This window comes from Podarcis pityusensis (genome assembly GCF_964106645.2).
Source record: "Podarcis pityusensis genome assembly, chromosome: 8".
In the NCBI taxonomy this organism is placed as follows: domain Eukaryota; kingdom Metazoa; phylum Chordata; class Lepidosauria; order Squamata; family Lacertidae; genus Podarcis; species Podarcis pityusensis.
The window spans coordinates 60,209,960-60,237,812 of NC_138033.1; the positions used below are offsets into that span (position 1 = coordinate 60,209,960).

General features: G+C 41.8%; 1 protein-coding gene across 3 annotated transcripts in view; it reads left to right on the forward strand.

The window, feature by feature from the left end:
- Positions 1–27,853, forward strand: part of ZNF536 (zinc finger protein 536) — a 446,558-nt gene that overhangs the window by 140,829 nt on the left and 277,876 nt on the right. The gene's annotated exons all lie outside the window — the stretch shown is intronic.

The window sequence follows — 27,853 nt, forward strand, 5'->3', positions numbered from 1 at the left end:
AGTGCATGTCCAAGATTCTGGGTGGTATCCAATGTCAGCCAAGGTTTTCCAATTTGCACAATGGAACTTCTCCCCCTCCTTGTGTGCACCCCACAACCTTCTGAAATCACCTTCGTAGAGTTGGGGGAACCCACAGAACGTATTTAGGGGGAGTGCAGAGGAAGGAGAGGGAGGAAGTTCTGAGTGCTGATGGGACAGGTTAGTTGGATACTGCCCTCTGATTCAGTGCCCAGACTTTAGTTTCCCATATTCTAGTTTAGTTTCTAACATGGGTATTAGTTTATCGGTGAATTTGGTTTCTTTCTATGAGTGCTTGGAACCAGAGGCTTCAAGGGACCTACTCATTGTGGAATAAATGTTTTATATTTCACAACCCTTAGGCTCCTGTTACTTATTGATAACCAAAAAAAAAAAGTTTCAGTATCTTACAAGCCAGAAGGTGCTCTGGAATGAGTTTCTGTGAACTTGTAAGTGCTTGCTACCTATGTATCCCATACAACTTTGTCTTTCTTGCATGGGCTATATACACAATTCTTACTCACTGTGTGAGCCCCTCAGCTTTCACTTGGCAACGAGGTCCCTAGTCCTCATTGATGCAGGAATCGTCTTTAAATGGGCAGAAGTCACTGTTGGACTGTAAGCTTCTACTGGTAATGTGTAGGGCTCCCCCTGACCTCCTTCTGTGGATGCTGCTACTCTGTCCAACCACTCACCCTCTCCTTCCTCTCTACATACTTGTCAAATGTCCTGAATTCTGAGAATACTCAAACACTACAGCCATATGCAAACTGAGTTAATTTGCGCTGCCTGTGAAGGGGGTCTCTCTCCCTCCCCCACTCTCCTTTGGCAGCTAATTTGAATACTGGGTATGGAGCACAGTACATCTAGCTCTCCTTGAGGTGCAGCAAAGGCATTCTACTTGTGAGAGCCTCTGCTGTTATTTTGAGTAGTTTTTGATACAACCAAATCAAAGTGAAGATTTGAAATAGCTTTTTCTGAAAGCCTGAGCCTAAGTCATAAATTATTCTGCACCATGATTCGTTCACATAGTAAAACCATACCTCTTTGCCTGACATTACTGAAATAGAGGAAAGGGAAAGTTAAAAATAAAATGAAACATTTAAATCTTTGCTGTGGAGAACCCTCAGATGACAATTGAGCCGAGTTGATAAAAGCTGCTATCAATTACGGTTTATTACTAATTTATTAAGGTGTTATTAATAAACATTAGGATGACAGCGTCCTCCTGGTTCTTCGAAAAGTGGACTTCTAAGAAAAACAAAGATAAGTCTCCATGAAGGGGCATGAGAGGGCCTGGAGTCAAACTGCCTCATCCTGCAGCCCTTATTTGCATGCCATCAGTTTGAAGTCTGCCAGCCTGATCACCAGAGTCCATAGTTTGGCAAGCAAGTTCTCAGCGGACTAGCATCCCAGGTTCAAAATGTTTCTTGTATCTCACTCGATACAGTTGGCTTAGGCCTTGCTCTGTGTGATTCTGCCATTCTCCTTAGGCGTATTGCAGGCTAGAAGGAAACTAATCCCTCTTCATATACTTAACTTCAGGAAACTCACTGGAATTAACACTAAATGATACTCCCGTATTAATTTACTAACCAGACATTAGCGGCAATTCATAATATTATCAGCAGTGTGCTTGCTAAACAATTATGGTGGCAACAGTTTATTTAACTGTGCTGCGTTTCAGAGGGCCGTCCTTTAATAAGGTAAGTGTCGGGCTCCCCACAGTATGTCAAACAAGTGATCTCGACTGCCAATCTGCTCGGACTGGGAAATCGCTAGCTTTGCCCGTAAGGTTTAGAGATTATGTGCCAAGCAAGGGAATTGCTGCTTAGTGTGCTCACCCCTCTGGGGAAGGAAAACACAGATGGGGGAGTTCAGAGTCTTCCAACGCTTAGCTGTTACATTAGAGTTAGCCATTCTGCTACAGAACGTTTACAGCACCAGTTGGGAATCCTTGTGGTCACCAGTCTTAGATGCACTAGACCAAGGTGCATTTTAAGAAGGGGTAGAATATATCCTGACCCATTTCTGCATGTACGGTATTTATTTATTAGCAATGTTTCTGTTTCGTCCCGAAACATAAAGTTATCTGTGCTTTGCAACAGCTAAGTGTAAAAACGAGTTGAATCCAAAACAAAACATAAAAGCCATCAACTAAAAAGCATCATAAAAACAAGAAGGAAACAAAATTCACAACACAGCCACAATTTTTAAATGCAGATTTTTAAAAACTGGGAGTAAAAATGGAATGATTTAAAAGGCCTGGGTGAGAAGAAACATTTTCCCTGGCACCCAGAGGCCCCTAGGATGATGGCCCCAGGTTAACCGCTCTGGAAAGCCTGTTCCATGACTGGAGTGGAGGGGGGAATGCCACTAAAAAGGCTCTCTTCCTGTTCATAGCCATCAGACCCTCTGATGAAGTGCGTAAGGTACATAAGGAAGAAGGTGATCTTTCAGGTAACCTGGCTTTGGCTCATTAAGGGTTAAAGCTAGCACATTAAATTGGGCCTGGTAATGGACTGGGAACAGGTGGAGCTGACAAAGCACTGCATAATGTGATCATAATTCCCAGTCCTGGTCCATCGCCTTGTTTGAACCAATGACAATTTCTGGACTTTTTTTTTTAAAAAAAGATTTTATTAAAAGCTGTCCACATATAATGTATTGATATGTTTAAATGGGGGGTTACCAGGGCTTGGGTAATTTTGGCCAAGCTGTCTCCATCATGATAAGGTCTCACTTGGTGTACCAGTCCCAACTGATCAAAGGTGCCTCAAGCCACAGATTTCACTTGAGCTTCTAATGAAGAACCTTTTACCAGCCTTGACTGCTTTGACAGCTACTGCTGTGAGCCATGTCGGCTGGGGCGAATGGGCGTTAGACTCTAACAACATATGGAGGACCACAAGTTAGCCACCCTTGCCCTTTGAGTTGGATCCATGTTATTCCTGGTAGTTTGCATCGGAACATAATAACAGAAGTTCATTGCTGGATGAGGCCTGTGGCCCATCTAGTCCAGCATCCTGTTCTCACAGTGGCCATCCAGATATCTGTAGGAAACCTGCAAGTGGGATCTGAGCACAAGGATACCCCCCCCACTCCATGGTTTCCAGCAACTGATATTCAGAAGCATTGCTGCCTGAAACTGTGGATAGCCATCATGGGTAGCAGCCATCAATAACCCTCTTCTCCACGAGCATCTGGGCAGCAGAAACCAATAGACAGTCACCTTTCAGTAAGTCCACGACATAGACAGAACTTGAACTTAATTATTCCAAGTGCTCTCTTAGGCCAGTAGATAACAAACTTTGCTGTTGACCCGTCCCTTTCCCCCAATGTCTTTCATGGAAGCAGCATATAAGGGGTTGTATCTTTTTTTGGACCAATTTTGAGACAGTTGAAATGACCAGCAAATATATATTTTCCTCACCAGATAAGTTAGTAAAGAATGGCTTTATCAGTCCTTGATAAACAATCCCCTTCTCTTAGAAAAATCAGTTCCTCATGCAGAAGATATTGAGACATCCATTGTTGTCTTATCTGGAACACCGGAGAACCCCAGCAAGCCAGAACAGAGAATGGTTTACTGTGAGTTACTAGAACATTTACTCACAAATCCTTATCTAATCACCTACTGAACTTCCATCCAGGGCACACACACATGCAGATATAGTAAATGTGCAAACAAACAGCCAATTTCAGAAATAAGCCTGTTATTTATTTTATTTTTTGTGGGGGGAGGTGCATATTTCAGAGGGCATTTGCAGGGAGGTATCAGCAGGTAAGGGCCAGGTTAAGCTCCCCCCTACTGCTTCCTGAGTCTCCCCTGCAAATCCCCCTTCCACATAGTCATGACCTCAGCATATTTTAGGTTTCTGGGCTTGCCTTGCCTAAAACAGCCTCCAGTTCTGCCCTGACAAGTCTTGGATGTGTCTGCCATGCTTGTTAGCCACCTGAGGTTTACCTGCCTCCTGATTCTTCAGATAGGACTTGGTTCTATCCTGCTACTTTGGATAGAAATCTTGCTATATACTATTTTGCTTCCCCCACCCCTCATTTCCCCCTTTCTGCCCTCCCTTCTGGTTCTCCTTGCTTCACAATGCCAAGATGCCCCAGCAGGTAACTAAATATGATTCTGCTGGTTTTCAAACTGTTGTTGGAACATAACGGTAGCCTAGATTTCACTCTGCAAGAACGCATCAAGCTAATGAAAATGCTATTAAAATAGCCATTGTTTCCATCCAGTATTTACGGTGTGGTAGTGAGTGATGTGCCATTAACGGAATACGCCAGCATGTGTGCACCTGCATTTTCTAGAATGTCTGGGAGCGGGGGAGGGGAGGGATGCAGGCCTCGCATCTTCTGAGAGGCAGCCTTGTAAATCAATGGGAGGCTGTCTTGTTGCATCTGCATCCAGACCGAGATGGACTTGAAGCAACATCACCGACAAAGGTGCAAATGTCCTTTCCTCTCATTCCTCTTAATGGGGTGTTAAATTAAAAAAACTTCAGTTATGACCATATAAATGTTGCTGCTGTTAAGAAAGTGGTCCACAGCACACAAACTTGGCATGAGTCATTGAGCACATACATTTTCCAAGTATATTAAAAATATTTATATAGTTAATTTGAAATACAGCGGAGGTGGAGCTCTCCCTCTTCATTTTAAATAAGAATAAAGTGCAGGTGCATTCAGTCTCTCCTTTCTTGAAAACACACGCACATAATCACCTTGCTGCTTCGCCTATTGATGTGTGCCATCATTTATGGATTTGTGTTTGTCAAATAACAGCATGTCCAGGGGAGCCTCATTTGTATTCTTCATAAATAGGATGGCAAGAAGCACTATAAATTTTACACAAAGGCCACTTGCACAGCCTGAGAGGTTAGAAGGAACGTACAGACTGGCTGGAGAGAGAGAAAAAGAATAAGATAATCCCCTTTCTAGTGCCTCATTCTGTGTTAATGCAGAAGGTTGCATCTTTTGCCTGTTTAAGGCTGTTGTGTACTGTGGCTTCAGTTCCACAGGCTAAACACGCGGGTTTCACTCAAGCAGTAAATATCCTTAGCCACTGGGCCCATGAAAGGCTGTGCAAGGCTAGATGAGCTGGCTGTTGGAATCCTATCCTCTTGCCTGTGGGAAACGTGTTTTTGGTTTTGTTTTTTGTTTCATGCCATAAGTGAAAGTAATGATATTGTAGCTGAACATTTGAATTAAGAGATGTTGGCTTATCTGGAAGTTGCACTTTCTTGGCTGGAAGCTCTTACTGTTTCTCCCAAATGCATCAAGGGAGGTTGTGGGTAGCCTGTGGTAAGGGAGGGGCACTTTTCACATGCACAGTGATGCTATTTTCTGTATTATTGTTTCATAGTTTCAAGGACTGAGGGCTAAAATAGACATGATGATAATCTCACAATTAAAAATAAATAAATAGCGGATTAGAATATCAGTGTGTGCATGTAATTTAGCTCTTTATTGTGATCCCACCCCTCACCCACTCCTGCAGCTGCTGTGTTCACCAGGTTGAAAGGACCCATTGGTATCAGCAGAAGCTTTCTTCTTAGTTCAAATAGCAGCCTCAGATCCCCTATCGAGATGAGGATACCAGAGGCAAAGGGTTAAATAAGCTCTGCCTACTGTGACCCTTATCTGGATCCCTCCCCCAGCTGCCATTTACGTAATCGCTGTTATTAATTGTATGATCTTTGTCACATGAAAATGTGATTTAGAATTATGCCATTATTTGGGGTTATGCCCTGGGGGAATAGAGGATTAAAGGATATTCAGATGTCCCAAAATTTACCCTAGCTTGTCACAGCACAAGGGTTCCCATGGCTGAATCCATAGTCAATGATCCCTGAAATCACATGTTCCAGATGTACATATGCACATCTGTTGGATCTGACGCATAACACAGGATGTGAAATTGATTTAGATTGTCTCTATGTCTGTATAAAAAAGGCAGCCGATTAAATTATAATGCTACATCATATTCCCGTACCCCACAAATCTTCCACGACTGGGCTGCTTTATCCGTGTTCCGCCAGTATTTTTGAAAAAGCATGCATTAGTTGTCAAAACATACACTGAGGTGCAGCCAGGGTTCTCTTGTGACCTGTGAAGAACTTGGTCATTCTGTTTATCATGCTTGAAGAGCTACAAGAATTTTAAATTTCTTCACATAGCCACATCTTCATTGCTATATGATAAATCAACAGCCAGGGTATTGCTGTGTGAAAATTAAAAGGCATCATGTGGAGCATGATTTGCACATTTTCTACATAGAAGTTCTGGCAGGAAAACCATGCTGTACTGGGGTCGCCAGTAAGTCTGGGCCCCTACTCACTTCCTCACTTAGAATATTTCTAATCCAGCCCTTTTCACCACAAATCCCTGGCAGATAAAAGTCTCCCCCTCCACACACACTTTTGGTTTCCGCTCAAATTGTGTGCCATGCCTGTAGACCAAGTTAAACTCTGTCCATGCATTGCGGGGGAATTTTGGCATCAAATAATCATTTATTTATTTATCTATTTATTTTTTGATCTCTGCATTGTTTACAAAGCCATTGTCCACCTCTAGCCTGGAAGGATAATTGCCGAATGCCCGCATATAAAATCCTTATTTCCTTTCTTGCCCCCTTCTGAAATCAAGCCCCGTCTGCATGCGGAATTATTTTTAGCCACCACATAAATGGTCTTCATTATATTTAGACTGTTTCCAATTATTCACCTTTCCCATGGGCGAAGAAAAGGGTGGAGGAAAAAGCACAAAACCATTTAGCGGTGTGTGCCTCTCTTGGAACAATGATGCGCTTATTATTTGGCGTTGTACAGAGTTCCAGATCTGAACATATTGCAGAGGTAAAGGGAGTTAACGCACCCCCCCGACTCCTGTCACCTAGACGTAGCCAGTCGTGGTTTCCTAATTAATAATATGAGCCGTGTGACATTGTGTTGCTGTTGATGCAAAGGCCCGGCAACTAATCTTTACTTGTGCCACACATTCCTTTCTACCACATTTCTGTGATATTAATGGTGTATGGTAGGGAGAAGAAATGTGTTTTATTCTAGGCTCTAACCCTGCTGTTATCAAAGTAACTTCCAGCTTATTAGCGACAAAAGACTTTTATCCTTTGTGCTGCCCTATTTGCCGGTGCTTCCTGAATTAAACTGCTGCTTCCTGTTCTTTATATGCATGACCACATCTGGGTAGCTTGCTCACAGCCCCACTGCTTAATAACAATCACCTTCCCTTTCAGTCTCTGTTGATTGTTTCTAATTCACTCTGACAGATAGTGCCTGACAACTTGCCTGCATTTCCCTCCCTCCGTGACCTGAAGTTACTCACAGCACTTATATAGTCTGTCATTTTTAATATTTGATTTCATTTTAAGTTATGTGTTTTACTGAGAAGATGAAACCAAAAGGAAGGAGGGAGGAGGAAAAAAAGAGGGGGAACGGGGGGGGGGTTTGTAATGGAACATAAATTTAACCCTTCTCTCTATTCAAGGCAGTCCACCTAAAGGAACTAGTGTATATTAAAGTGTGTGAGTCTGACAAGTTATTCTATGCAAAGATGCTTTTTTAAAAAGAGCAGAGGTTTTTTTATTGTTTGGCTTTCCTCCCCCCACCCCCCGTCTCCACTAACCAAGGACCAAGCTGTATGTAGCATATAGTAACATGTAACTTTGTCCCAACTTTTTAAATTTTATTTTAAAACCAGAAGAAGCAACTGCATGAATAGAAGACCCCAGGTTTGGGGTGGGGAGTGGAGTTGGTGGGAGCAGTGTCTGTTAAACCTTTTGCCATCAAGCTGATTTTCCATCCAAACACCCTACAGCTGGGTTTAAAAAGTAGGGTATGGGAAGTTGTGGGATATGGATCTCTCCCCCCCCCCCCACACACACAAGAGAAAAGCATCTGCAGGGACATTTGGGGTGGTATATTGCCCAAGGGGAAAGGGTTAAGCCCCTGCTCCCCACCCACTTGTTTCCATTCTAAATTGCAGCCGTTCACATACCTCATTTTTGCTTGCAAATGGTGAACCTGTACATTATGCAATTCCACACCTTGTGTAGCTTGGCCCCTAAGGTAGGATTCAATTATAGATCTAAGGGTGATACTAAACTGAGTCATAGAGCAGACCAGGGGTGAGGAACCGTTTTCACCCCAAGATCCACTTGGGGCAATCTTCTGGGGCCACAGAGTGGGTGGGGCAATTCATATGAATTTTACATTTATACGCTAGTTCCTACACATGCACTCACACCCAAGCAAGCAAGCAAGAGGCTTTATCAGAGTTTTAAGGGCATGTTCCAGCCAGACAAAAGCATGTGGGGGGTGAATAAAAGCCCATGGGAGGTGTGGGCCTAAAGAGAGGCTGTGTATCATGGCTGGAGTTCAGAGGGCCAGATAGAGAGGACTTGAGGGCCACATTTGGCTAGAAGTACCCCACCCATTAAGCAGATGCCCTGAAATCAATGGACTTTTGTTAGCACTAATTATGTGTAATGAATATGTGGCAATCACATCCACTCCACTTGGAGTACCACAGCCTAGTAGCAGTCAACACTCTGCAACGAAACACCCACGCAGCCTAGTCCAATAATAGAGGACAGTTTTTCAGGCAACCTGTCTCTTAATGTCTAGGTTCTAGGGCTGAGTTGAGCTTTATTTTTAAAAGCTCTTCCTGAACTACTGGAAAATTTCAGTCCTCCTCTGGAGAATATTCAATGAAATGGTCTCTCATGTTCACAATCCACTGATTTTTGGTGCATATGCAGATCTAGTCTTAATATTATTAATTTTAATATAATTGAAAGAAGCAATGGACTTGATTGCTACTCTTTCCTATCCTCCTTTATCGCCCTGTTAGATGATGGAAGCCATATACCATTTTGCTCAATTTCTCCGATCAGAATTTTTCTGAGAGGAAAAAAAAAATCTGAGAATTTCACTGTCCCCCCTCCAAGAAATGCCTCCAGTATTTTGCTACCTGCAAATATACAGTATATAATTTTTGTGTGAGCAATTTAACTCAGTCCTTCTAGTTCAGATGTGGGGAACAGTTAGCCATCCAGACATTGCTGAACTGCACCTCCCATCATCCCTGGCCATTTGCTGTACTTGCTTGGACTGATGGTAGTTGTAATTCAGTGATATCTGGTGGACCAGAGGCCCTCCACACTTCTAATAGGTTCTCAAATTGTGTGGGAGAAACCCCTGAAGGATTATGGGACACATGTAATGAGATCTCTACAAGTGACACAGCTGCTCATTTCCCCTTCCTTGGAGTCAATACCCAGAGCTGCTGTACAGAGAAGTGAGTGAGATAAAGACTAAAATCCCGTTGCCTAACTTTACAGACCCTTGTGTACAGCAATGGGTGGACCTGCTCAGCTAGGCATGATGGCCCTCTTTTGGTTTCACAGAGCAGCCAAAAGAGAAAGGCATCAAAGCAAAGGGCAAAAGGTGTTATGTTCAGTCACCTGCATTTCCATATAGGGCTAGGAGAGTACCTTGCCTAAAACTCCAGGAGAGCCACTACCAGTCAGCGCAAATAGTTCTGAGTTAGGTAGACCATTGATCTTACTTGGTGTAAGTCTATTTCCTAAGGCAGCACCATGGAGAGCTCACAGTGACCAACATGCTTCAACAAGGGTTGGGAGCAAACAGCCCCTTTGAGCCTCTGACTCCAGTCCGCCTTTCCTAGGACCTGTCTCCTTGTGGAGAACTGGTCTGTTAAAGGGCCAGCTCTCTGGCTTGAAGATGGGCATTTCTCCTGCCTGGTGCCTCCCTGCACCATTGTGCAAGAAAAGTACATGTGAACTCCAGGCCTTGGTGTTGTAGCATTTGACTTAATGAACCCCTGCTGTCAGTCTAAGGTTCAGTGGTCCCCTGATCTTCAGCATCAGACTCTGAGCAAGAAACCTGGTCTGGCATTATATATTGTAGCACTGTAGCCCTGGTCACTGTGGAATATCATGATCATGCCACCAATAATCACCTTAGTCGGTGCTGTTTTCCAGGCAAGGGGGTACAGGAGGCAGAGTAAGGTTAGAGGATAGGTGAATTTCAAACTGGTTGACAACTCTTGGGTTTAAGTAAAATGCAATCTGTTTTTCTCTTTAAAAGACACATTCTCACCACACTTCTATGGGAGAGAGAAGTCATTCCGAGAGGGAGAGAAATGGGAAGCTTGCACTCCAGCAAAGCTGAAGTGTGGGGCATATGTTCACCTAAGGCACTGAAAAGATATTTGTTCCCTTGGTGTGTGCTCATATCTTTTCACTGCCATAGTCATTAATGCAAAACCCTATGCACTCATGACTTAGTGGATCAATACATGTTTTTATGTGAAGTCACGATTCTAAGAGCCCACGTATGCATTAGTTGTGGTCTAGGAAGCGTTGATCATACATCCTAACAGTAACATCTGTAAAGAGGAAATCTCAACACTTCCAACTAGGCCAAGAAAGACTCCAACCATAACCTTTTGTTCCTCGGGATGTTGCTGTTGACCGTAGTTTCCTCACACCTATTTTATAGGGCAGCTTTCTCCTAAACTTTTTGGTTTTTTCTTGACTGGAAAGTGGTGAGGGTAACGCATTTGGTATATGCTCAGAGAAACTCTCCTATTGATTCTCTGGAACTGTGAACAGATTTTCAAATAAAGCCCATCCAGGTGTGATAGTATTCAAAATGCCAGGTGGGAGGGTGAGGGGAGTCGGGGCCCAGCATATGTTTTGATTTTCATCAGATGTCCTTATGAATAAACACAATTTCTTACCAGTCATTTGTGTAAGCATATGTAACATCAGGTTTCAGGCAGTGTCCTGCTTTCTGAAGTGCACTAGGTGAATAGCACCTTTTTACCTCTCTTATGCTGATCTCCCAGTGTCTTTCCCCCCAGCTGCAGTGTGTGGGTAATTATATGTCTCTAACTCACCTGGGTGTTGTGAGGGCTAATTATTTAATGTCTGCTCAGCACTTCCATTGCACAAAGCACTATACAAGTGCTAAGTAGTTATTGCGATAATTATTGTTATTTTTTTCCTGCGTGCTTGCCTGTTTGTTAACTTACGGTTTTTGAAGATGCAGAGGCAGATTGCCTGCAAGAGAAGAGCCTGGTGAGTCTCAGCACTTCTTGAAGCAAAGGCTTCATCTAAATTCCATAATGTAATAACTTCTGGGTTTGTTTGTTTTTTGGAAAAATGCTTGAGGTGCACAGTAATGTAGAACTTCCATGTTACAAATGTCTGTAAGAATATATGTAACTGTATAAACAGTGGGAACAGCATTTAAGTAAAAGGGTGTGACTTGAATCCTACCATCTTTCTCACTGAAATATAGCTTTCTAAAGTCTAAGGCTGCCTACCTTCTTGTTAATATTTTGAGGCTTTATGCATTTTAAGCTAGCTGTTGGTGCTTTGATGAAACTAATAGAGGCTTGGGGTCATGGCAATACCATTACATTTTTAGCTCTTTTAATTGAAGCGTAATAGAACTTTATAACTGGGTATATTGCATTTCAAACGGCTTCCAGTCCCAAACCTTTGGGATGAGATCGGTGCTTTATTTAAAGAAATAAAGACGTATCTGATAGTATCCAAGTCAGTCTCCAGTGGTTGTTATCAGGAGTCTGGCCAGGAAGAAGGGGGTGGTGGTGGTGGAGTTACATTAGAAGGCAAATACCTTTAACTCATCATTCCTCTTTATTAAGTGTCTACTTAAGTCCATTTAGTATATCTCACCCTGAAGTGAGACCAAATTCTCTTTTTCTTGTTGCATGCAGGCGAGCTGAAACAAATGCTTGCCTTGCGATTAACACATGGAGTCACTTATGCCTTATGTCTGGCACTTACACAAATATCCATTGATTAGAGGCTTAATCAGTTTATTACTGTGCATTTTTGCAATCCGGTTCCATCAGTTTAAAGCAAAAGGATCTGAAACTTCTAGTTTTCCAAATTGTGTATTTCCCTGTAGTGATGCCTAATCCTCTGAAGGTCACATGCCAGTGGTATGACCAGCAGGGCTGGATTTAGGTTTGATGTGGCCCTAAGCTACTGAAGGTAATGGGGCCCTTTAGATGTCCAGCTGTCCTTTGTCAACAACAAATTGTCACTGTTTTTTGTGTTGAATATATGCTATATGGCAATTTATGGACCTAACAGGTATCTAAAGCCATTTGCACATGTTGCCATACAACCAGTCCATGCAGAATGTAGGCACCCTATATATAGAAATGAGCAAGCCAGTTTTATTTTAGGGAGCAGGCTAGCAGGCGGGACCCATTACTTACATCATAGGAGCCTACACAACACAAAACACTGTTGCTGTATGTAGGTTTTATTTTATTTGTTTTTATCTTATATTTTGAAAATGTACATCCAGTTTTTCCCCTTGCATTTTCTGGGGTCCCCCAAGAGAGTGAGGCCCTAAGGCTATAGCTTGTTTAGTTTATACGTTATAAGCTTGTTTAGTTTATACGTTATAAGTTATACGTTAATTCTATGGAAGCTGCCCAGAGTGGCTGGGGAAACCCAGCCAGATGGGCGGGGTACAAATAATAATAAATAATAATAATAATAATAATAATAATAATAATAATAATTATAATCTGGCACTGATGACCAGTGCATGCCTGTGTGCAAATACACACAGATGCAAATTCAACACCCTCCGCCACCCACAAACACCCACATACAACTCTATAGAACAGGCATAGGCAAACTCGGCCCTCCAGATGTTTTGGGACTACAACTCCCATCATCCCTAGCTAACAGGACCAGTGGTCAGGGATGATGGGAGTTGTAGTCTCAAAACATCTGGAGGGCCGAGTTTGGCGGTACCTGCTATAGAACTTCCCACTCCTCCCAATAAGGAATCAGGCAGGCAGCATCCTTGCCAAGTTTCAAGTGCCTCAGTAAAAGTTCGAACGGTGCTCTGATGCTTTAAATTTTGTAAATTATAGGTTTGGTTTTGCAATCCGCTTTGGGACCCAGATGTGTTGAAGAGTGGGGGATAAATAAATAAATGCATAATAATAATAATAATAATAATAATAATAATAATAATAATAAATAATGCAGAACACACACTCACCAGACATGCAGATACTCACCAGACATGCAGATACTCAGCACTCTCCCCCCTCCTCTCTTTCTCTCCCTCAAACACATATACCTGCAGTTACACACTTGTACATCCATTCTCATACACAAAGGCATATGTGGACAAACAAATACACAGTCAGTATTTCCAGCCCTCTCCACTCCAGCATTGTGGTGAGGGTGGCTGAAAACACCGTGCCTTTCACTTTGCACAGATCATTCTGTGCAAATTAAAAAAAGCAAAACAAAACAAGGGGGAGTGTGGGTATAAATGCCGCCTTTTGCTCTTTAAAATCAGGCAGGTTTTATCTTTGATCTTGGCAGTGTGGTGCATAGTTTCAAGACTGGAACTTTAATGAGCAGGCAGAGGAGGTTTATCTCCTAGTCAGGAGAGGGCCTAGTAGGCCCCATGGTGTGGAGGGCCCGTGCCCGCCCCTCTGGTGTGGCTTTTTTGTTGATGGAGTAAGAACCCCTTCATCTGCACATCAGATTATCCATATATTTGTTAAGTGAATCTGAGTAGCAAGCAAAATCATTCTTACATACAGTTTTAATAGTCTCCACTCTATTTCTATAAAAAATGATGCTGTATATTTATAGTAACAGAGCAAAGGTCTAGGAGCCTTTGATACAAACACAGGACTTTTGTTCTCTTCTGTATCAAGGAATGCTCAATAGATGTAATGAAGGCTCCCCATTTCACACGTGAAACACTTCTGTTCCCACATAGCATGGAAGTCCCTCTGTGCACAGAGTCTATGTATTCATTATAACCACCTGTGTCCTTCTGATCAGTATCGGGAGTATATTACAAAGGTTCTTGGAGATGCGTATTAGTGCCATAAAATTTATCACATTTTTTTGAACAGGAAAGAATAATAGATTTACTATCAACCAGGAAGTAAACTTGAGGCTTTGCCAACTCCTGACTCAAAAAAGACACCTGTTCTTTGAAAAGGGCATATAAAAGGGAGGTGACTTCTCTTATAAACCTGCAATGATGTGAGAATCTCCAGTTTCCTAGTTCCTCTGTACTGTGCTACAGAATTCTTCGATTTTCAACACTGAATGTTGCCAATTCTTGAAGTAGACGGCAAGAATAGCTTGGAAACAACTAAGCATTGCTTTCTGTTAGTGAAATAGGTAAGGCTGTTAGCATCCTACATTTTCTCAGAAAGCTGTTTGATAAATCCAGTGTGCATCTCTGGAGCAAATAATGCTTTGATCTAAATGATTAAACATGAGAGAGACTATCTCTAGTCATTTTCAGAGAGATGAGCTAAGGCAGGGATTCTGAAATTACGGTCCGGAGACACTAGGCCACAATGAACATTAATAGAATAAAACGCTGAAGAGTCGGAGAATTAATTGAAGTTTCTACCACATGCTGAAACTTTAAACTTGCAACTGCAAAGCAGCTTGCCTCTTCAGCAGCGCAAGCTTCTTCAGGGGACACATCAAAGACCCCTGCTGCTATGAGCAATGCAGTGCTCCATGTGCACGCATAGCGGTCTTAGATTACAGCCCTTGAGGACAAAAGGAACAATTGAGTTTTAAGAACACAAGAAGGACCGGCTGGATCAGGCCAATGGCCCATCTACACAGTTCAGCATCCTGTTCTCACAGTGGCAAACCAGATGCCCATTATGGGAAACCTGCGAGTAGGTATTCAGAAGCATTGCTGCCTTGAACTGTAGAGGCAGAGCACAGCTACCATTAATACCTAAGTTGTCAAGGCTCTTCCAGGGTGATGGTAAAACATGCGTGGCAGATCACAGAAAACAAGCAAATCAGATTAGTCATCCTCAACAGAACCTAGTTTAAGAATGCATTTATCTGTTGTTGATTTCTGTACTAATTACAGTCTTCAAGGGGAGAGTGATTCTGCTTATGTAGATTTGCGAACTATTAAGTGGTATATAAGTGCTTTAATAGATAAATGTAGCCAAAGCAGCAGCACCCATGTAGAAGAAGGGGCAGGGAGGTGAGCAGGCTTAGGGAACCTGAAGGTTTTCAGAAGTGCAAACTCTTTGGGGGAGGAGGACTCTAAAAATCAGAGGGTGGGGAAACCAAAGGGCTATAGTCAACTAAGTTCTACTCCGAGTAGACCCAATGAAGTTGATGTTGCTTCATTAATTTCAGTGACTCAGCCAAGTGAGGTCTGAGCATGTTCAGTAGGCAGGGAATGCTGACCAGCTGTTTGGGGGGAATGGAATGGAGTTGTTTAAATTCAGAATTGGGAGCCCTTCACAGTAGAATATTTTGTTGTAGGCCTCACTTGTTTACCTCTATAGCAGTAGTTCCCCAAGTGGATAATGGTATTACCTGGGTGGGGGCATTAACAAGCCGTGGGGGTGGCAGGGTGCACTGGAGGTGTAAATGACTATCAGATTTTGAAAAGTTGGTATTACTGGATCCAGTTCCTCAGTTTTGTTGAATTAATTAAATAGTTTTAATTAGATTTTGAATAAATGTGCAATTAATTCTTAACTACAGCGGTACCTCATGTTGAGTAACCTCCAGGTTACGGAATCTTCAGGTTACGGTTGTGGCAAACCTGGAAGTGTATACTCTGGGTTTTGCCACTTGCGCGTGCTCAGAAGCGCTCTATTGCGCCATGCTCATGTGCAGAAGCAGAGCCTCTAGTTACGGATTTTCAGGGTGCGCACGGCACCCCGAAATGAATGAAATCTGTAACTAGAGGTACCACTGTATTTTTAATTTTACTGCGTTATTATCTTCCTTAGTTGGGTCATGTAAACTATTATTCTGAACAATGCTTTTTATAGGGGAGATGAGGGGGCACTGGGGATAAATTTATGGAACTGTGGGGGCAGTTGCTGAAAATAGTTTGGGAACCACTTCTCTATAGTTATCCCTTATTATGTGCATGTGTGTATACACAACAGTGGCTGTTTGGGTGGATGGTAGGTGGAGGTAGTAGCATCCTACAGGTGGCAGCAATGCTATGCATGCTGGGATAGGATGAGGAGCCCACAATGAGGTGGGGGGGACTCTGGATTGCAGTGGCTCTGCACATGTACCTCTGGGCCTCTGCCACCATCTTTGAGCTCCTCTGACCTTCCCACTGCTTGCCCCATCCCATTCCTGCCTCAGCAACCATGATGCCACCACAAGGATGCCAATGCCTTTGCCCTCCTGCAAAAGCTGTTACTGGGGAGGAAAGGTGTGGACTATCAATTCAATAATAAATAATAAATATTTCTGTTTATCAGTTGATTGATCAATTGACAGATACTGTCAGGAACTAAAGCTGGAGTTTCGTCAGTGGAAAATGCCTAAAGCCATTTTTTTAAAATTAAAAGAAGGAAATCTCTGTAATAAATTGAGTTGCTATAAAACAAAGTTGTTTTATTATTATTGGTATATAAACTAGTTGGGGGCCTAAAACAGAAAGCAGCTGGGCAATTTAGCTAGCTCCTGGATGTAATTAGACCAATTTATATTGTGTCCACAGTAGGAAGAATGGCCATTGCTAGAAAAATGATGGATATTGCACTGTTGCACACCTGTGGCATGTTCATGGTCCAATACTGTATGGGTTGTTGAAGCATTAAAATCAGCTCATTACAGTTTTTCATATGATACATACTTCCAAGTCCTTTTCACACATATCTGGGATTACTAGTTAAACATCATCTCCCCCCCCCCCCCTTTAAAGCAACTGTAGGTATTCATGCTACTTGGATGGCTTTAATGTCTCCACCATTAGTGCATGTCACTGATCAGTGAATTGTGCAGGAGAGAGCAGAGATGAATGCTTATCCCAACCTAATTCAACAACCCTAACTTAAATGATTAGTTAAATTATGATCCAGACTTCATCTCACTATAATTACTGGATCTTGGCCAATTTTGTTTGCTCCTCTCCTGATCTTAGTGGGCCATATCACTTACATGTGGAAGTAGCAGGATTGTACTATTTGCATAGTGTAACCCCACCTAGGAGCACAATGTACTATAGAACATTCAGAGCCAAATTTGGGTGAGAATTGATTTTTGTGTTGAACTTGGCATGTTCAATCCTGCCTTTGATCACAAGAACAGGAAGATGGTCAAGCACTTCTCAGGTCCCAGTGCAGGGCTGCTGGACTTCTGTTGGCATGACCGGCCACAACTCATGACCATCAGTGACATTGGATTCTTTTTATGAGAAACAGCTCCAGACTTGGGTGGCAGGTGCAAATAATGAGATTGCGGAGCATTGACAAGAATCTAATGAAGCAGTGCTTCCGTAAGGTGAATATAGACAGTTTTGAACTTTTCTGTTGTATCCAAGTGGTATTATGTAACTTGGCTGCTGTACTTTAATATACAAAGAGTGCAGTTCCATGCACACCCACACAAGACCCATTGAATGCAATCAGATTTACTCCCAGGTAAATTGATATAGGATTGCAATCTAAGAGCGTTTTGTGCATGGTGGAGAGAGTTGAACTAGGCAGCCAAAGGCAGTCTTCCATTTTCTTCTAGGTCTTCAGCTAAGACTTCATTTGAGACAGGCCTGTTCAGGTCCATATCCAAAAGCAGAGGATCTGCTTTGCATGTAGAGGGTCCCAGGGTCAATCCCCAACATATCCAGGTAGGACTTGGAATGTGATCCCTGCCTGAGATCCTGGAGAGTTGCTGCTAGTCAGTGTGAACAGTACTGAGCTAGATGGATGGACAGTTTGACTCAGTATAAGGGAGCTTCCTTTGTTGGGCTCATCCTTCAATCTGTTTTGTTCAGAGTAGCACACAGCATAACCATAAAACTGTGTAAAATCTATCATCTATCTATCTCTCTATCTATCATCTCTAACATCATCAATAATTATTATTAATTAATTAACAATTAATAATTATTATATGTATTATAATAAATATATATAAAATAGATGCAACCTAATAGAAGCAAGGCAAGATTATATTGCTCATCATACCTGACAGCAACAAAACTAGGTGTCATACCATAAAAGCCCATTGAATTGAGCAGTTTTTTGGTGAAAGAGACACAAAGGAAGGTTTTGATTCGATTCCATACTCACAGCACCACCACAGAAAAGACCCAAAAGGCACTGAGAGGAAGACCTCTGATGCTGAACTTATTTCCCAGCAGGCAATATGGGGGCATGTGCTCCTTAAGGTAAACTGGCCCTGAGCCATTTAAGATCCACCCCTTTGAATTGAGTCTGGAAACTAAGAAGAATCCAATGGAGCTGGCATAAAATCAGGTTTACATGCTCTGACCTGTGATTGCTAGACCAAAGTCTGGCCACTGCATTTTAAACCAACCGAAGCTCCTGAACATCCTTCAGAGGTTGCCCCATGTAGAGTGCATGGCCGTAATCCAGTCTGGAGATGACTGCGGAACATATGACTGAAGATTCAACTTAAGAAAATGTAAAGTAACGATGAAGAATGAGCTTCCTTCCTTTTATCAGTTCACCCACCTATAGAAATATGGCTTCATAGGGTTTTCATATCTTGAAGAGCACAGCCTGAGCTGCTGTGCCCACATGCCTCTTTTCCTGGCTCAGGCTGGCAGTGGCCACGGCATGTAGAACAGCCTGAGCTGCTGCCAGCCTGAGCGGAGGCAGAACCACAGCTCCTACCTGATCTTCACTACGATGGTCTCACTCTGCTGTGGCGCATCTGTAGTACAGTGTCCTCCTGAGCATGCACATGCCCAACCTTCCCCCCCGCAACCCCAAAATAAAATAATAAAACCCCAAACCCAGACATTTCCTTCAAAATGTAAAAATCCACCTGGATGGGCGTGTTTGCCCCACCCCGTGGCAAGGAGGATATGTCCAGGTTTCCCCAGACGTATGGCAACCCTACGTATGGAGGCCTTAGCAGCCTTGAAACCTAATGCTTTTTATTTTCGAATCTGAGATCCGACTTCAGTGAGTTAACCAGCTTAAATGGCTACTAAAATGTTTCCTGTGAAATTTAATGCTGCTCCTTATTAGTTTTTACTAGTTGTTACTCTCTCTCTCTCCCCACAAAAAACAAGGCAGCAAAATAATTAAGTTATATGAAATCCAGTAGGATAGCATGCTTGAAAGTTTGCTGCATTATTTTATCCGTCACTGCACTGGTCATCAATATTAGTACTTAACTAGAAGAGGAAGCTTAATTCTGATTTCTCATTTTGGTGGGGAATAACGTTAGGGCATGTTAATATTCTGCATTGTTACTTTTGTATGTATTTATTTTTAATAATTAACATAACTTTGCAAATGGAAGGGGAAAAAATGAAGGCTCCCCAAAGCTTTGCAATTGCTTTTTAATTTCAGATTCAAATTCCTTTGTGTTGTATATAAAGGTAGTATATTTCTGTACTTATTGTTCACAGTGCTCTGTGTTAAAAAAAAAAAGTCACGTTCATTTCAAGAAGCTGTTATGGTATTGATTTTGGTAAAGACTTCCATTAACTGACCAATCTAAATCTCATAAGTGATGTCAGGATAGTTATGCATTTGCTTGGTTCACACAGTCAGCCATTATGTTAGAATGCAGGCAGTGTCGGAATATGGCTGTTAAATTATTTCTAAATACCGAACCCTGAACAGCTTAACAGTTCCGCAGTTTGAGACTGACACAGAAATGACAATCTGCCACCTCTTTGTTTTTTAAATATTAACATTGTATTGGGATAGTATTTTTGGAGTGAAAACCTGTGGCACGAGAGGATAAGTGATATAAACAAAGGCAGCTGGGCTGCATGAAATAATGGAACAATAAGGCCCTTACAGCCGTTCTCATCACTCCAGTATGTTAATTAGCATTCTGTTGTGGCCGCAACCCTGAAAACATGTAATCTGTATTGGAGCACTGTACAGCTGTGAACACACATTCTTTTTTGTTGGTCCCTTGAGTTCGTCTTGCCATTGGCATATGTGCCCGGGCCAAAAGTCAAACCATCCCTACTAAAGTACCTAGTGGAGGAGCATAATCTATCCTATCTCTTCTGCTTTTCTTTATTAGCCCATGATGCAATCGTTTTGACAGCCATCTCTCCCGCACCTTATTTGTTTTGCTTTTAAGGACAGCACATGTCAGTGGCATGGGCACAGTGATGCTCAGCTGATGATGAGCCCGTATAAAAATATAAAGCTTTGCAACCATGGTCCAAAGGAAGCCAAACGAACACTGAGAAAGCGTACCGTGAGTGGATAAGCAATGGTGCCAAGTGCAAAACACTTGGGCAGGCTTGCTGTGTGAGGAAACAACAAGGACTGTAATTTTGCACATTAGGTGTCAATGGTTCTTAAGAAGCCTGACTGTGCAAGGCTACCAGAAAAATCTAGAAACCCAGTGCCTCATACAAAATTTAATAAGGCAACTGTTTTGTGGTCATCTTGTCCTCAGTTTATAATGTTTTTAAACTTAGCTGTGAAGGGTTTTTGCCCATCTTCAGACATGAGATATTTGATGGGATGGATCATTGGTACAGGTACAAGCACACCAGTGCAAGTAGATAAATAGGTACCTTTGCAGTGGGAAGGTAAATGGTGTTTCCATGCCCTCTGGCTTCCGTCATGGTGTTCCATTGTGGCAGAAGTGGTTTAGTCATGCTGGCCACATGACCCAGAAGGCTGTCTGTGGAGAAATGCTGGCTCCTTCGGCCTGAAATGAGATGAGCGCCTCACCCCATAGTCACCTTTGAGTGGACTTAACCATCCAGAATGGAATTTTCTCTCATGCACAATTTCAGAATTATCTACGGTTTCAAGAACTATCTCCCAAGTCATCAAGACAGGTGGATGGTTCTTGGGAGACGTTTTAGCAGTTAGGCTTGTAATGAGACATATCCCTTGTCCTACAGGAAGTTTTGTCATGCCATCTGCTCTCTGGTTGTGTATACCATTGTGTGTATAATAGGCATAGCAATCTGAGATTCTGTACAGGAACAGCCTCTGCTTGATCCACTTTGCATGGCAACTTGTGTTTCCTGCATGACAGTGTTTCCCACAGAAATCCCATAACATGTGAAGGGCACACCTTTTGAAGCATACAGGGCACAAGTGCTTGGGAGCCGCAGGGAATGCACCTTGCTTTCCCACATTATGTGCTTACTGTGGGAAGTGCTAGTGTAGCCTTCCTGTCAAATATACAGCTGAAACAAGAAGTGTGGAGCAACTGTAACTCCAGAGGGGTTGACTTTGGCTGTGTATGCACTATACAATTAAAACACATGAGCTCTCCCCAAAGACTCTGGGGAAATCTAGTTTGTTAAGGGTGCTGAGGATTGTAGCTCTGTGAGGGGGGTAAAAGTACCATCCCCAGGGGTTTTTTTTGGGGGGGGGAAAGAGTTGGGGTTTTTTGGGATTTTACACAGCTCCACTTGAGTTTGATTAGTGTCCACAATGTGAATAAAGAAAACTTTTGCTTTTTGTGCCCTTTGTTTAAATGTACGACTGAAAATTCTCCATTATCAAACATAGTCACACTCATCTCATCTCATCTCATCTCATCTCTATAAAAATAAAAATGAGACAATGTTTTGTTTTAAAACTGTATAGTTAATACTAGCTACCAAACAGATATCTTTGGAAATATTTCTGTTGGCAGTGCCACGCTTGGTCAACCACACTTGACACAAGATAAGTAAAAAAGTTTGGATAGCTAGGAATATGGGTTACAGACCTCTTGAAACTGAGGGGTGTCCATTGCAAAACTGAAAGTAAGGGGAAGGATGACCCCCTTCTTTCTTTTCCGTCATTGCTGTTGCTGCAGCTGGGAGCCTGCTAGGTAGCTCTCTAAGCCCCATGGAACTAGGGCTATTTTGCTCCTGTACACATCTGGCTCTTTGAAAGTCTCTGTGTGCATCTTGCTCTGACAACCTGCTCTTTATGGGCATCAGCTTCATGATGGTGGTGGCAAGTGAGGAAACTACTGAGGCAAATGATCTATGTCAGAAGACCTGGAGAAAACAGAAAGCTGAAGCAACAGAAGATGGAGGTCCGGGAGGGAGTAGGGACAAAAAGGGATTCAGGACTGCCACTACCAGTTTGCTCATTGCCCCCTGCCAATATGTTTCTTTTTCTTTTGTGTTGCCTCTCTTCAGATCCATCCTGAGTTCAGGGTGTCTCTCTCTCTCTCTCTCTCTCTCTCTCTCTCTCTCTCTCTCTCTCATATTTGCTAAATTTCCTTGGCCAGATATTGGCCATTTAGGCAAAGTGAGTTGTTTCTTATTTTGAAATGGCTTTTCTATCTGTGGAGCATTCTTCTTGAGAAATATTGGGAAAAGAATTTTGCAGTAAAAAGTTACTTTTTGTCACCATAAATTAGATTTTGAATTAAGAAATATTCTTTTCTTTTGGGGATAAATTTTCATCAACAGATAGGGAGTTGTCAGAAGTATTTGCCAGCCCCCATTTATCACCTCATTGTGATGAACTTCATGCATTCAGGATGACAGAGGGATTTTCCACCCCTCCTCAGAAAATAACTTCGAGGTGCTCTTGAGTGAATGCATCCTTTATCCATACTCAGATGATAAGAGTGACGGCTTAGCTCATATTTCTGCACTAATCTACTTCAAACTTGATCTTGAAAAATTACTCTTGTTGCACAAAGAAAACAGCATTTAAGTCGCCGTGCTGATCAAATTTGGTTCTGCTTTTTTACCACAGGCAGAATGAATTGTTTGGCGATTGTGATGGTAACTTCCATCCACTTGGAAAGAAGGACTAAAAACAGTATCTGGTGCATTCTAAACTCAAAATTGTTTTACTCAGAACAAAAGCTTTAAGGCAGTTAATTAGATTCTTAATCACAATCTTCTACTCCTATTGATGAACAAAAGCAATGATCACCCATCAGATTTCTTTCTAGAGATTATATCAGATACTGAGTATATGGAGTTCATTATGAGCAACCTGATTTTAGGTCAACCTTTACCAGGTGAAGCAAATAGATGGGGAGGGGAGAGTCATGTTTTTTTGGAAGAGAGAAAGGCAAAAACAATCATGGTAAAATTTTCTCTCTGAATATGTCTTCATAGTTTTAAAAGTATGCAATTAATTGAAGGATTTTTTTCTCTCCAGATGTGGCTGTACTATAATAGAGTCTTATAAATGCTTCAGAAAAGGGAGAGAGAAGGAGAGAGGGGGAAAAAATAGCTTGGAACGAATGAGAACCAAATCAAGAGCACACCTGGGTTTGACAAAGATTGCATTTACTGACTGCTGTGCTATCACATTACAGAGAGAGCCCAAGTCTTTGGGAGCAGCTGTAGAGAAAGGGTTGGCAAATCTGCATGCAAATAGCAGTGCATTGTTAACTTAATCAGATGCCTAGAAAAAGATGTGCCAGACCATGAGGGTGATCTATAAACAAGCAGAGAGTCCAGAGCAACTGGGAGGGTGAGGCTGATTTTTTAAAAAGGTGTGTCACAAGAGGTTTTATCTTTGAGTCAGAATCCTCTTTCCCCTTTTTTTTCCTATAAGAAGGTGCTGCTGCTATTTAACCTACATTAATTGCAAAATAAAAATATCACAGTCTTAGTAGCTTCATTTGACCCACAGAACAAGAAATACGGAACAAATGAGGTGGGGCAACATAAGAACCAAATGATAGAAGTGAGCTTTTGGGTTACTGCAAATTCTTCTGCAAGGGTAGGTTTTTAAATGCAGATTTTGCTTTGTTTGTTTATTATTATTTTAAAAAAGGTTGCTCTGACATACACCAGTTTGTGTTTACCCATCTGGACTGAGATCGTGCTCTTTAAGACCCACAATATAATATAAAAGGCAGTAATATTTAACGTAACTCTGTAGTATATTTGACGGAATACAGCTTGCAAAAAAAATAAAAAATAACTGCATACTTGTAGGTGTGGGTAGTACAGTAGGAGGATTGCTGTTTCATATTGGCACAGTTGAGGTTATTATTTTCTGAAGGAAACAACGCATCAATTCAAATGATATTACTATTAAAATATCCAGATTTATTGGAGGAAGCAACAAACTGATGTTCGGTTTGAAAGGAAAAGATCATCCATTAAAAAAAAATGAGGAGGGGACCAAACAAACAAAAAGAAAAACAAAAAAAACAAGAGAAAGCATTGCCATCTATAAACTCTCCGCGCTCAAAATTAATTCTGGCTTAAAGAGAAGTTTCAGACACCTGCTATTCATATTGCCTATTAATGTTAATGGGGATATATGGTGAAAATTGACTCCATCTTTAAGTCTAATATCATAAAAAATAAAAGAAGTAATACTATTTAATCACCCACAGCTTAATAGTGCCTCCGTTGTTTACTGCCTTTTCACTAATTGCTCTGTACTAATGTGTTTTTGTGTGATTTCCAGTAGTGCTAAAAGAACAGAGATCCATAACCAATTAAATATAGTGTTTTATGTTAAAAATATATCTGTTGCTGACTACAAATGAACATAAGAGTTGCTGTCTTTCTCTTTCTCTTTCTCTCTCTGCTTCTCTCTCTTCAAGAAGCAAGGGAGAGGGTTGGCATGAGCATAATTATAAAGTCATGGGTATTTCTGGTTGTATCTTTCCCCTACATAACAGTATGATGATATTTATAAAGAAGGAGCAAACTGAAGAAACTCTAAGTATTCTGGCATTCCTCTTTTGTAATTAGCTTTTGCATTCATCCTTACTATGATGTTTATGTATACTTTGACTCCATCTGGAATGAAGAAACATACCACTGCATTGGTGACAGTAGCAATGGTCAAGTACCCGTAAATCTTTTACCAGTGACCCTAGCTAGGTCAGTGAGTCACTTTGGTGGTGGTTGCTTTTTTTTACAGAAGGGATGGAGACAACCAGTTAGATGCATTGCTAAAGACTGATCTTGGTAACATACAGCACAGGCCCAGGCTATCTGAAGGACCACATTCTCCTCCATGAACCTGCCTGGACTCTGAGATCTTTGTGGGAGGTTCTTCTCTCAGGCCCATTTGGTGAGGACACAGGAAAGGGCCTTTTCAGTGGATGCTTCCAGATTTTGGAACTTCCTTCCTAGAGAAGTTAGTCTTCCTAGAGAAGCTAGACTCGCTCCCCTCTTATAGCCCTCCCACCAGCAGGTGACGATGGGTTTTATTTTAATCAGCTTTTGGGGATTGAATGTGGTTTTTTTTTTTCTTTTCAGGACAGTGCTGTGCAGTTTCTACTCTCTGTATTTTGTTTTCTACATTATTTTAATTCTATTAGAGTTTAATTGTTTTTAGATTATCATCCTTTAGATGTTTTTAGCCTTCTATAGTTTTAATTTGGTTTTAATGCTGGTGTTTTGAATTGTGTGTTGTACGTCTTCGGAGGGTGAAAAATAGTTGTTGACCTGCATGCATACACAAGCTGTCCTGCTTGGATCTCATTAAAAGGGGGAATCTGAAGGATAGTTTCCTGATACGATAAAGCAAGTACAGTGGTATCTTGGATTACGCTTCAGGTTACATACGCTTCAGGTTACAGACTCCGCTAACCCAGAAATAGTACCTCGGGTTAAGAACCTTGCTTCAGGATGAGAACAGAAATCACGTGGCGGCGGCGCGACAGCTGCGGGAGGCCCCATTAGCTAAAGTGGTGCTTCAGGTTAAGAATGGACCTCTGGAACGAATTAAGTACTTAACCCGAAGTACCACTGTATGGTGAATCTGCAGGCTTCCAGCACACAGCAGTGCTGGCCAGCATGGCAAATGATGAGAAATTATAGGACTTGTAGTCCAACAACATTTGAAGGGTCACAGTTCTTCCAGCCCTGTGATGAAATGTGCCTAATCCAAACCCTACAACGTATCCTGTCTTGCATAGTCTGGTCATTAGTTCATCCGGTTTACTTATTGCCTCTTCTGACTGGTAGCAGCTCTCCAAGGTTTCAGACAACCCCTAACCATACCTAGAGATGCCCGGGTTGAGGCTTGGGCCTCCTGTCTGCAAAGCATGTTCTCTAAAGAGCTACAGCCTGCCTTCTCACACCCTAGGTAGGACTTCTGCAGGAAGCTCATTTAATAAATAGCATGTGTTGAATAAAACATGGAGGCTATTACTTGTGTAAGATGATGAGGTGCCTGGGTAATACATGTGTCTAACAAAATAGAAGTTCTGAAAATGACCCATTCCTATGGAGCATACACACGTATGCCAACCCAACCTATACTGTCCAGTAATGACAAGGTTCCTTAACTAAAAAAGACGGAAGAAATCTAAACTGATTTATTTAGATTGCCTACCCCTCCCCACACTAAGAGCTCAAGGCAAGTTGTAATATAGCCTTTTTATATTATGCTGACTATGACACGGTAGTTTAGGATGAAAGATAATGAGCCTTACCTATTCAGCCACACAGTGCACATTTTTACTTATCAAAGTAACAAAGAAGAAGGGGTTTTTTTGGTTTTGTTTTTTTTAAAATTCTGCATCTGAAAGACAATTGTGAAATCTATACTGGTTAGAGTGTACATTGGTTTCAGGAGTGCCAGTCTCCTGTTTTATATAGTCCATTAACAGCATTCCCAGGGGCACATGGCATTAGAGTCTCAAACATGTATTTAATGTGAAAATGTCCTGTGAGGTTTATTGCTTTGTGTCTGGCATTCTGAAGATAACTGGACTCGCTGCCACAAGAATCAGTCTATAGATTGCTGTCACCAGAGCATGGATGTGCTCAGTGCTTCAGGAATGGTATCCTGAATGAGTTCACAACTGCACCGTAGATTTAAACCACATTGTACCACTTTAGCAGTCATGGCTTCCCCCCAGTAATCCTGGGAGCCGCAGTTTAAGGGTGCAGGTGATTTTTGCACTGTGAGAGATAAACTACGGTCCCCAGCATTCTTCGAGGGAAACCGTATGCTTTAAATGTGTGGTCTTAAATGTGTAGTATGGCTGTGACCTAACATTCTAGCAGAAATAGAAGCAGCTTGGTGCCATACAGATGGCATTAAAATGAAATCTGGCAGGGCATTAAGAGTGGGTAGGAGTTGTGCACCATAGCATCACTAAAAATAATAATTAGGTGTAAAAGAATGAAAATCTGACTGAAACATGCCCTTGCTTTCTATGATAAAGTAATCAGAAGATTCTTTTAAAATATTTGATATGAAACTGGGACGTCAAAGGCTATAGTAGATTGTATATGTTATACGACAGTGCGCTTATCCTGTTATTTTTGACTAACTGAGAACCAGACCAAAAAAATGGTATGATTGAATGGTTGGCTGCCAGATCTGCTTGACAGGGCCTGGGAACTGTAGTCCTACTGAGTGAGAACATTCTTCACCTTATAAAAGGAGAGATAATGAGATCAATTAGAACCTCAGTCATTCAAATATAGACAGCTGTTGGTGCATAATAATCATCATTAGAGATGGGTGAATATGGGATGTCTGGTTCGTCAGACAACCTGCAGGTATTCTGAAATGATGGGGCTTAACTATTGAGTACTTTGATTATTAAAGGCTGGTGTTTTGTGTTTGAAATTAACTCAAAATAAAATGAAGGTTTGGGTGTTGCATTATTATTTGGGTGTTGCCCAGTTATTAGACTGGGCAAACTGCAAGATCCACTAAGGACACTTCCGTTTCATGGCTGCATTAAATTCCAAGCAAATCTGAGGGGAAACCACAGTTAGCCATGATAGGTAAATGAGCCTCCTTGAATGTCTGCTTACCTCTGAGCAATTCCAGTATATCTCTGAGAATGATGTGCAAAAAAGAAGCAAGAGTGGACACTCGT